At 41.5% G+C, this 9,727-nt stretch overlaps 1 protein-coding gene across 4 annotated transcripts in view; it reads left to right on the plus strand.

Annotated features, from left to right (window-relative positions):
• Window positions 1-9,727, plus strand: part of EPC1 (enhancer of polycomb 1) — a 115,217-nt gene that overhangs the window by 99,006 nt on the left and 6,484 nt on the right. The window lies entirely within an intron of this gene.

Here is a 9,727-nt window from a genome sequence, read left to right on the forward strand (position 1 = left end):
AAAAAAAAAAAAAAAAAAAAAAAAAAGTAATTTATAGAGCCAGGCATGGTGGCTCATGCCTGTAATCCCAACACTTTGGGAGGCTAAAGTGGGCAGATTGCTTGACCCCAGGAGTTCAAGACTAGCCTGGGCAACATGGTGAAACCCCATCTCTACAAAATATACAAAACTTAGCTGGGTGTGGTAGTGAGCGCCTGTAGTCTCAGCTACTCAGCAGACTGAGGTGGTAGGAGCCTAGAAGGTCGAGGCTGCAGTGAGCCGAGATCGTGCCACTGCATTCCAGCCTTCACAGCAAAGCAAAACCCTGTTTCAAAAAAAAAGAAATTCATAAAGGAGAGAAAATACATTACATTTACTAATCATTAAGTGTAAGTGGATCATCATAAAGGGTCTTGGTCTTTATCCTCGTCATCTTCACATTGAGGAGAAGGAGGGGTTGGTCTTGTCATCTGAGGGGTGACAGAAGCAGAAGATAATTTACAAATAAGTGGACCCAGGCAGTTCAAACCCATGTTATTCAAGGGTCAGCTGTACTTCTGTGAAATGGAAGTCTTTCAGCTCATGAGAAAAGTAATCACAATTCAGAAATCAACTGGAAGATAAAGCTATTTTAGGGCCAAATAGCTTATTTATAATCCCATTAATGTTACTGTCTTTATCACCAAAAGCCATTTTCTCTCTACTTTTATAGTCTTAAGAATCAAAATAAAGAACTTTTCAATAAAGACTTAAATATAGTGTTAGTGTAGAGGTTTTAACAGTATAAACTTCTCATAGGTTACCCTCGTAATGAAGCTTTCTAAGCTGTAAAAAATTCTTTGAGACTTCTCAGAAAATAGGCATGTTCTGTCAATCTCTATCTTCTCCACCCCTTAAATAGAGAAGTTGAAGTGTATAACTATCCTAAATATTTAAGGATTTTATAATGCTCTTTTTTTATGAAAAATGTTTTGCTGTACTACTTTAAATAGGCATATTAATAACAGCTGTAAAACATGGTTGATTTGTGTTTGCCAAACAACATTAAAAGATGAGCATTACCAAAAGCTTAGCTGAAAAGAAATAATTAGTAACCTTGTAATTTTTCTTCTTTATCATTTCTTTCCCTCATATATGTGATACAACTATTTATTTATGTATTTAAGACAGGATCTTTCTCTGTCACCCAGACTGGAGTACAGTGGCACAGTCATGGCTCACTGCAGCGTCAACTTCCCAGGCTCAAGCGATCCTCCCACCTCAGCCTCCTGGGTAGCTAGGACTGCAGGCGTACGCCACCATGGCTGGCTCATTTTTTGTAAGAGACAGGCTCTCTCTGTGTTGCCCAGGCTGGTCTCAAACTCCTGGCCTCAAGTGATCCTCCTGCCTTGGCCTCCCAAAGTGCTGGGGTTTCAGGGGTGAGCCACTGCACCCAGCCTTGATACTACTTTTTAAAAATGAGTTTATCTATTTTTTTTCCTATTGTCTTAATTATTTTCAATTTCTCCTTAAATTTTGCTAGATCTTGTAATACTTAGAGGATGGATACCTACAGACTACTGTAGGGTGATACTGTTCATTTGTATTTGTGAATATTCCGGAGACCTAAAGCTTTTCTCTGCATACTCTATAGAGTATATTGCAGTGCATCCATATCATAAGTGCATTTCACTTCATCCAACTCCAGACCCCTGAAGGAAAAAAAAAAAAATTTAGGCCAGGCGTGATGGCTCATGCCTGTAATCCCAGTACTTTGGGAGGCCGAGGCAGGCACATCACCTGAGGTCAGGAGTTCCAGACTAGCCTGGCTAATATGACGAAACCCGGTCTCTACTAAAAATACAAAAATTAGCGGGGCATGATGGCGGGTGCCTGTAATCCCAGCTACTCAAGAGGCTGAGGCCGGGAGAATGGCTTGAACTTGGGAGTTAGAGGTTGCAGTGAGCCGAGATTATGCCATTGCATTCCAGCCTGGGTGACAGAGCAAGACTCTATCTCAAAAAAAAAAAAGAAAAAATGTAGCAGCTCAAATGTTATACGGAATTCTAAATACAATTCACTGAGAGAATATATTCTCCAGAGTGAGCCTGGAGTAGGGGAAGTTGAATGTGTTGCTTCTCTTACAGAGTGAGTGCCTGCATTGCCACTTTATTCATAGGTTAAGCATCTTACCTCATTCAGTAGTAATTGTGATTTTAAAGATAATTTTTAATTTTCATACGGCATGGCCCCCACATACAAACCAGACTACTTCCTCTGGCAGTTAACCAAAGAAACTCTGGTGTAGTCTGATGCCAGCGGAAAAACTGGCAGTGTTGGGCTTATTAAAAGAGAAGAGTCAGGCCGGGCACGGTAGGTCACGCTTGTAATCCCAGCACTTTGGGAGGCCAAGGCGGGCAGACCGCCTGAAATCACCTGAGGTCAGGAGTTCAAGACCAGCCTGGCCAACATGGCAAAACCCATCTCTATTAAAAATACAAAAATTGGCCGGGCGCGGTGGCTCACGCCTGTAATGCCAGCACTTTGGGAGGCCAAGACGGGCGGATCACGAGGTCAGGAGATCGAGACCATCCTGGCTAACGTGGTGAAACTCCGTCTCTACTAAAAAAACAAAGAAAATTAGCCGGGCATGGTGGTGGGCGCCTGTAGTCCCAGCTGCTGGGGAGGCTGAGGCAGGAGAATGGCGTGAACCCAGGAGGCGGAGCTTGCAGTGAGCCGAGGTGGCGCCACTGCACTCCAGCCTGGGCGACAGAGCAAGACTCCATCTCAAAAAAAAAAAAGGAAAAAAAAATACAAAAAATTAGCCAGACGTGGTGGTGGGTGCCTATAATTCCAGCTACTCAGGAGGCTGAAGCAGGAAAATCGCTTGAACCCAGGAGGTGGAGGTTGCAGTGGTGGAGGTTGCAGTGAGACATCATGCCACTGCACTACAGCCTGGGTGACAGGGCAGGACTCCGTCTCAAAATAAATAAATAATAAAAATTATGCATGAAACAGAGTATTGACTGCATTTTGACTATGGCCCATCACATGAGGCCAGGTGTGGAATTTTCCACTTTTAGTATCAGGTCAACGCAGAAAAAGTTTTGGTTCTTGGAGCATTTCAGATTTCTGACTTTCATATTAGAGAGATGCTCAACTTGTTTATGAGTTTGGAAGTTAACTATTTCGTAAAATACAAGTCACCTGATAAGCTTTGCTGCTATTTAAGCCGAATGTATGAGTTATAGTATAGCCATTTCTGATTATTCAATCATTGTTTTTTTTGTTTGTCTTGTTTTTGAGACGGAGTCTTGCTCTGTTGCCCATGCTGGAGTACAATGGCATGATCTCAGCTCACTGCAACATCCACCTCCCCAGTTCAAGCAGTTCTCTGCCTCAGCCTCCCAAGTAGCTGGGATTACAGGCACCCACCACCATGCCTGTTTTGTATTTTTAGTAGAAACAGGGTTTCACCATCTTGGCCAGGCTGGTCTTGAACTCCTGACCTCATGATCCACCCATCTCAGCCTCCCAGAGTGCTGGGATTACAGGCGTGAGCCACCGTGCCTGGCCTTTTTTTCGAGACACAGTTTCACTCTGTCTCCCAGGCTGGAGTGCCATGGCGTGATCTCACTCACTGCAACCTCTGCCCGCCGGCTTCAAGTGATTCTCATGCCTCAGCCTCCCAAGTTGCTGGGATTACAGGTGCGCACCACCACACCCAGCTAATTTTTGTATTATTAGTAGAGATGGGATTTCACCATGTTGGCCAGGCTGGTCTTGAACTCTTGACCTCAAGTCATCCGCCCACCTTGGCCTCCCAAAGTGCTGGGAGTTTTAAGTTAAATAGGAAATTCTAAATGAAGATAATAGAAGTCCATTTTAGTAAAGTGCATGAGCTTTAATGTGCTCATTTTACAGTCTGTTTCAGCTACTCAGAATCTTTTTTACTTTCCTTCCCACTCTTGACTATTTTGCATATTTGTATAGCCTGAGCAGTCAGGTATTAGGCTTCCTAATACCCGAGTATTGTGTGAATTAGGTGTGTTGAGTGCTTGGTCCTCTGGATACCATGCAGCAGGATAACCCAGTGGTAAGGAACTGGGAAAGACCATATGTGTATATGGAATTTTGGGGGCTAGGTTTTAGTACTTAAGGATAAATTGTATATTTTTAATAATCTTCAGTTAATAGGTGATTTTGGACAGTTTCCAAATACAGTTTTGTTTTTTTTTTTTTTTAACTCACAAAAGCACCTTGGGAAGTTGAGTGTTCAGTGACTGAGTGTTCATTTGCATAAGGACTCTTATGTAAGAGTCCTTATATAATTCAGAAAGACTGGAAACAGAAAGTGATTTTTAAGCTACAATTCTGTGTTCAAGATGTGAATTCCTAATTTCCAGTAAAATTTCACCAGCATTCTGAATTATTTTTCTAAGCTTTCATATCTGCAGTAAAGATTTGGTTTATTTTTATAAACGAATAGGAGATATGTGGTTAGAATGATATGTTCCAAGTCTTAATATCTGTAACTTAGTGCAATTTAGTTTGTAACATAACATTTTCATCTTAACTGTGGAAAAGGAATTCTAGATTTGAGCACTGAATATTTTGTAAAGTTTTGTGAATCTGCAGGACCTTGACTTTATTCAAATGTGTTCCAAAATTCAGAATTTTTGTTTCTTTTTTTTTTTTTTTTTTTTGAGACAGTCTTGCTCTGTCACCCAGGCTGGAGTGCAGTAGCACAGTCTCGGCTCACTGCAACCTCCGCCTCCTGGGTTCAGCAATTCTTCCGCCTCAGCCTCCCTAGTAGCTGGGACTACAGGTGCGCACCACCACACCTGGCTTATTTTTGTATTTTTTTTTTTTTGAGACGGGAGTCTCGCTCTGTCGCCCAGGCTGGGGCAGTGCAGTGGCCGCGCATTCAGCTCACGCAAGCTCCGCCTCCCGGGTTTTTACGCCATCTCTCCTGCCTCAGCACCTCCCGAGTAGCTGCGGACTACAGGCGGCCAGGCCACCTCGCCCGGCAGCTTTTTATATATTTTTTAGGGGTTGAGACGGGGTTCACGTGCTTAGCCAGGATGGTCTCGAACTCCTGAACCTCGTGATCCGGCCGCGTCTCGGCCTCCCAAAGTGCTGGCGATTACAGGCTGAGCCACCGCGCCGGCCTTATTTTGTTATTTTTTAAGTAGAGGTGGGGTTATCACCATATTGGGCCAGGGGCTGGTCTCAAACTCCTGGACCTCATGAGCCTCCGTGCCCAGCCTCAGAACTTTTTTACTATAGAAGGTGGATTATTATATAACATCTGTAGCAGAGTCTGGAGTAGCACCTGTAGTAAAATACATTAATAGTTCTATAGTCATATAATAAAGTGCAAGAATATTCACACTAAGAGGAATATTTGACTGTAAATAATCTCATGTTCAATCATTCACAGCCAGATGAGGTCAGGTCTGGTCGTAGTTTGCCAACAAATGAATTACAGCAAACTTTGGTTTTCAAATTAGATTTCTAGATGGCTGATAAGGGCTCGTGAATCCTGTCAGCTCAGTCTCACTAATTAGGAAATCATACTTTAATAACTGCCTGAAGAATCATTTTACTTTATATTTCTTTAAAGTTACCTTTTGTTTTATATTAAAATAATGTTTGGCCTGTGTACTAAAAAATTTATAATTCAGGGTCTTTAGGCATTTGGGGTTACTTTTGGTTTTATTAAAAGCAAAGTATACATTTTGAGGGGCCGGGTGCTGTGGTTCATGCCTGTAATCCCAGCACTTTGGGAGGCCGAGGCAGGTGGATCAGGAGTTCAAGACCAGCCTGGCAAACATGGCGAAAACTCCGTCTCTACTAAAAATACAAAAACTATCCTGGTGTAGTGGCACACACCTGTAATCCCAGCTACACAAGAGGCTGAGGCAGGAGAATCGCTTGAACCCGGGTGGCCTGGGCAACAGAGCGAGACTCCCTCCCCCCCCCAAAAAAAGTGTACATTTTGGTAATCTAAACTCCATCTTTCACGGCTGAATGTTTGCTTAGCACCCATCACTGTCCCCTCAGCTTCTCTCCTTTGATCATCTCCGTTGATGACCTTTAGCTCTAAGAGTACAGTGCACAGAGCAGCAGTCTGAGCTATAGGCTGTCCAGCTGCTGGTGCACCGTACCATGACTTCCCTGTAGTACAAGTGGACTCAGAGTCTTAGACTGGGTGCAGTGGCTCATGCCTGCAATCTCAGCACTTTGGGAGGCCAAAGCAGGGGTGGATTGCTTGAGCCTAAGGAGTTTAAGACCAGCCTGAGCAACATGGTAAAACCCCCATCTCTACAAAAAATACAAAAATTAGCCAGGCATAGTGGTGCTCGCCTGTAGTGCCAGCTAGAGCTACTTGGGAGGCTGAAGTGGGAGGACCAGTTGAGCCCAGGAGGTCGAGGCTGCAGTGAGCCCATATCACACCACTGCACTCCAGCTTAGGCAACAGAGTGAGACCCTGTCTCAGAAAAAAAATTTCTGCCCCAGAAAATTGGTTACTTAGAAGCTACCAAAACAAAGATAGTTTCTACTTCTGCCTAAGTATTTCTAGTGAAGACAAATTCAACAACTTTCTAGATCGAGTTATTTGAGGATCTTGGTAAGAACATTTGTCTGTGTATTGAACCAAAAACTGCCTTCTTAAATTTAAAGTTGCAGGTCCCTGGTTTGCTCATGGAAGCATACCGAGTGAGTTTGCTCCCCCACCGGCATCATGATGGCCTTCACACAGTTGAAGTCCTATCATGTTTCCTTTCCTAGTCCCGTTCCTGGTTAAATATTTGGAGCTTTTAATCCTGTCCCATACATAGGATTCTCCCTGCATAGACCCGTTTGTCAGGTGCTCTAGGTATGTGGGCTTTTTAAGCACTTGATTCATACTGTTGGTACATCATAAGTTAGATTTCTTATAAATATTAAATCCAAGAATTTTGTCTATTTTCAGTTTAAAATCTCATTGCTTTGGGGTTCTCTTTTCCTTCCACTACTACATCTGTGTGACCTCAGAAGTTTCTTCATCTCTAGGTGAGGTTGTAGGAAGAAATCCTACAACCTCCAAGAGTCCTTCCTGACCTCAAAACTTTCTGGTTTTGTGAAAGGATTCTGACTCTAGATTTGGTCCTCTGTCAACAACAACCATCTTGCCCACCTTTGTGTGAATTACAAACTTGATTCCCACACCATATCAGGAGGTAAACATACAACCTAAAAATATTCTACCTTGATATCAATCCATTCATAGACATTTAGAGAGGGTGAGGGTGGTGGTCATTTTTGTCTTATTTCCGTTTAGCATTTGGTTAAGACTTTCAGATTATAATGGTATCATGACTTGAGGTCATCTCAGGATAAAGACCCGGGAACTTTTTCTGGATAAATAATGTATAAAACCCAATTCAGATTTCATTTGCCCATATTTACTACCTTTATCCAAGTTTTTCTACTCATTCACACTGGAACCTTCTTTAGGAATTGAACTTTATTTCTCAGAAGAAATATAAAATCTTAGCATCTCATAGCTGAAGAGGACCTTAATGATCACCTAATTTAATCTCATTCTCATTTTATTTATGTATGTATTTATTTTTAAGATGAAGTCTCGCTCTGTGGCCCACACCGGAGTGCAGTGGTGCAATCTCAGCTCACTGCAACCTCTGCCTCCTGGGTTCGAGTGATTCTCGTGCCTCTGCCTCCTGAGTAGCTAGGATTACAGGCGTGTGCCACCACGTCTGCCTATCATGTTTCCTTTCCTAGTCCCGTTCCTGGTTAAATATTTGGAGCTTTTAATCCTGTCCCATACATAGGATTCTCCCTGCATAGACCGTTTTTGTATTTTTAGTAGAGATGGGGTTTCACCATGTTGGTCATGATGGTCTCAAATTCCTGACCTCAGGTGATCCACCCACCTCAGCATCACAAAGTGCTAGGATTACAGGCCTGAGCCATGGCGCCCACCCTGTCTTTCTCATTTTAGATGAAGACACAGAGTCCCAAAAGATCTAACTTTCCCAGAAATACAGAGCTAGTTATTGATAGAGCTGAGGACTAAGAATGTCAAGGTCTTTTGGCCCCTAGACCATGGTTTTTGTTACCACCACTTTCAGCTTACGGGTTACTCTGTGCATTTTTCTTAGACTATTTGCCAAAAGTATCCAGGAAAAATTTCATAACTAGACTGTAGAAGACAGCAATATCTAACAAATAGGCTAACATAGTAATCTAAAATGTTGATTGCATTTTTTTTCTTTTTTTTTTTTGAGACAGAGTCTCACTCTGTCACCCAGGCTGGAGTGCAATGGCCTGGTATCAGCTAACTGCACCCTCCACCTCCCGGGTTCAGGCGATTCTCCTGTCTCAGCCTCCCAAGTAGCTGGGACTACAGGCTCGTGCCACCACACCCAGCTAATTTTTGCATTTTTAATAGAGACGGGGTTTCACTATTTTGGCTAGGCTGGTCTCAAACTCCTAACCTCGTGATCCACCCATCTTGGCCTCCCAAAGTGTTGGGATTATAGGTGTGAGCCACTGCACCTGGCCTTGGTTGCATTTTTATTTCCAAGTCTGTATTAGGAAGAAGTTAACAGTTGTTAAGAAGTGAAATTCACAAGACCTGCAAAGACCCAGGATTAAGATGTTAAATAAGGCAAAAATATTTGGACTTTATTCATGTCAATTTCTAATTAGTTCCTGATAAATGTTTAATTAAACACACACACCAGCAACGTTCTACAAAAGAATACTTTCTTTCATCTATATGGACTTTCATACATAGACATTCGGTGAATGCTAAATTATGGTTTTTCTATATGTGTAATGATCTGACCTTCCAAAAATGGTTTGCTTTTAAATTTACCGAGCATTCTCTACTAGAAAAGCCAAGGCTTAGGCCAAACACTCAAACGTAGGAAATTCAGCTGTAAATCTCAAAAATATATTGGCAAAAGTATCTAGTGAATCAAGGATCCTTACATTTAAATAATTGCTTTTCATGGATATTTTTTAAACATAAGGAGAATATTAACTATGAAATTGTTTTAGGGCAGCATTGACCTTTTCTTTTAGATTTTCTTCAAGTTTAAAACAACACATTTCTGTTTATATGGAAATGATCATGTTGACAGTTATTTTTATGTCAGTATTTAGGGAGCATTCTATTATCAATAAAAATCTTTTCTATAGATTGCAGATTTGTGAATTACAAACATAGTAGGAAAAGGAGCTTATCGAAGGACAGATACCAGCTGAACAGATTTTAACACACAGAAAATAAGAAAACCAATTTCCAACAAGAAGTTACTTTTTTGCCCTTGTAACCCAAGAACTTAGTTCGACTCAAGTATGAGAGCCTGTGTAGATACTAAATAACTTATGAGGTTTTCTTGAATACTATTTCACAATTTTCTGATCCATTCAAAATATGGCAGAATTTGTACCTAAGCATTTTCTAGTTGTACCAGGCAGAAACTATATCCTGGAGGGTAAAGAAAGATTCTTCATGAGTTATATAAGTGAAAATTATAGGACTTGAAGTGATATTCTAGCTAAACTATCAAACTGCCATTAAACAAGAACAAATTAGGTGACAGTATTTTGAAAACATTAAACTTTAGATTGAGGAAATGTGCATGATTTATGGATTCCCTGGTAGCCAGGGATGCATGATAAATCTTTTTTTTGTTTTAATTAATTACTCAAACAAACATCACAGTCTTCTTAAAGACGCCTTTAAAGTCAG

This window comes from Rhinopithecus bieti, unplaced genomic scaffold (assembly GCF_001698545.2).
Source record: "Rhinopithecus bieti isolate Rb0 unplaced genomic scaffold, ASM169854v2 scaffold_35595, whole genome shotgun sequence".
In the NCBI taxonomy this organism is placed as follows: Eukaryota; Metazoa; Chordata; class Mammalia; order Primates; family Cercopithecidae; genus Rhinopithecus; species Rhinopithecus bieti.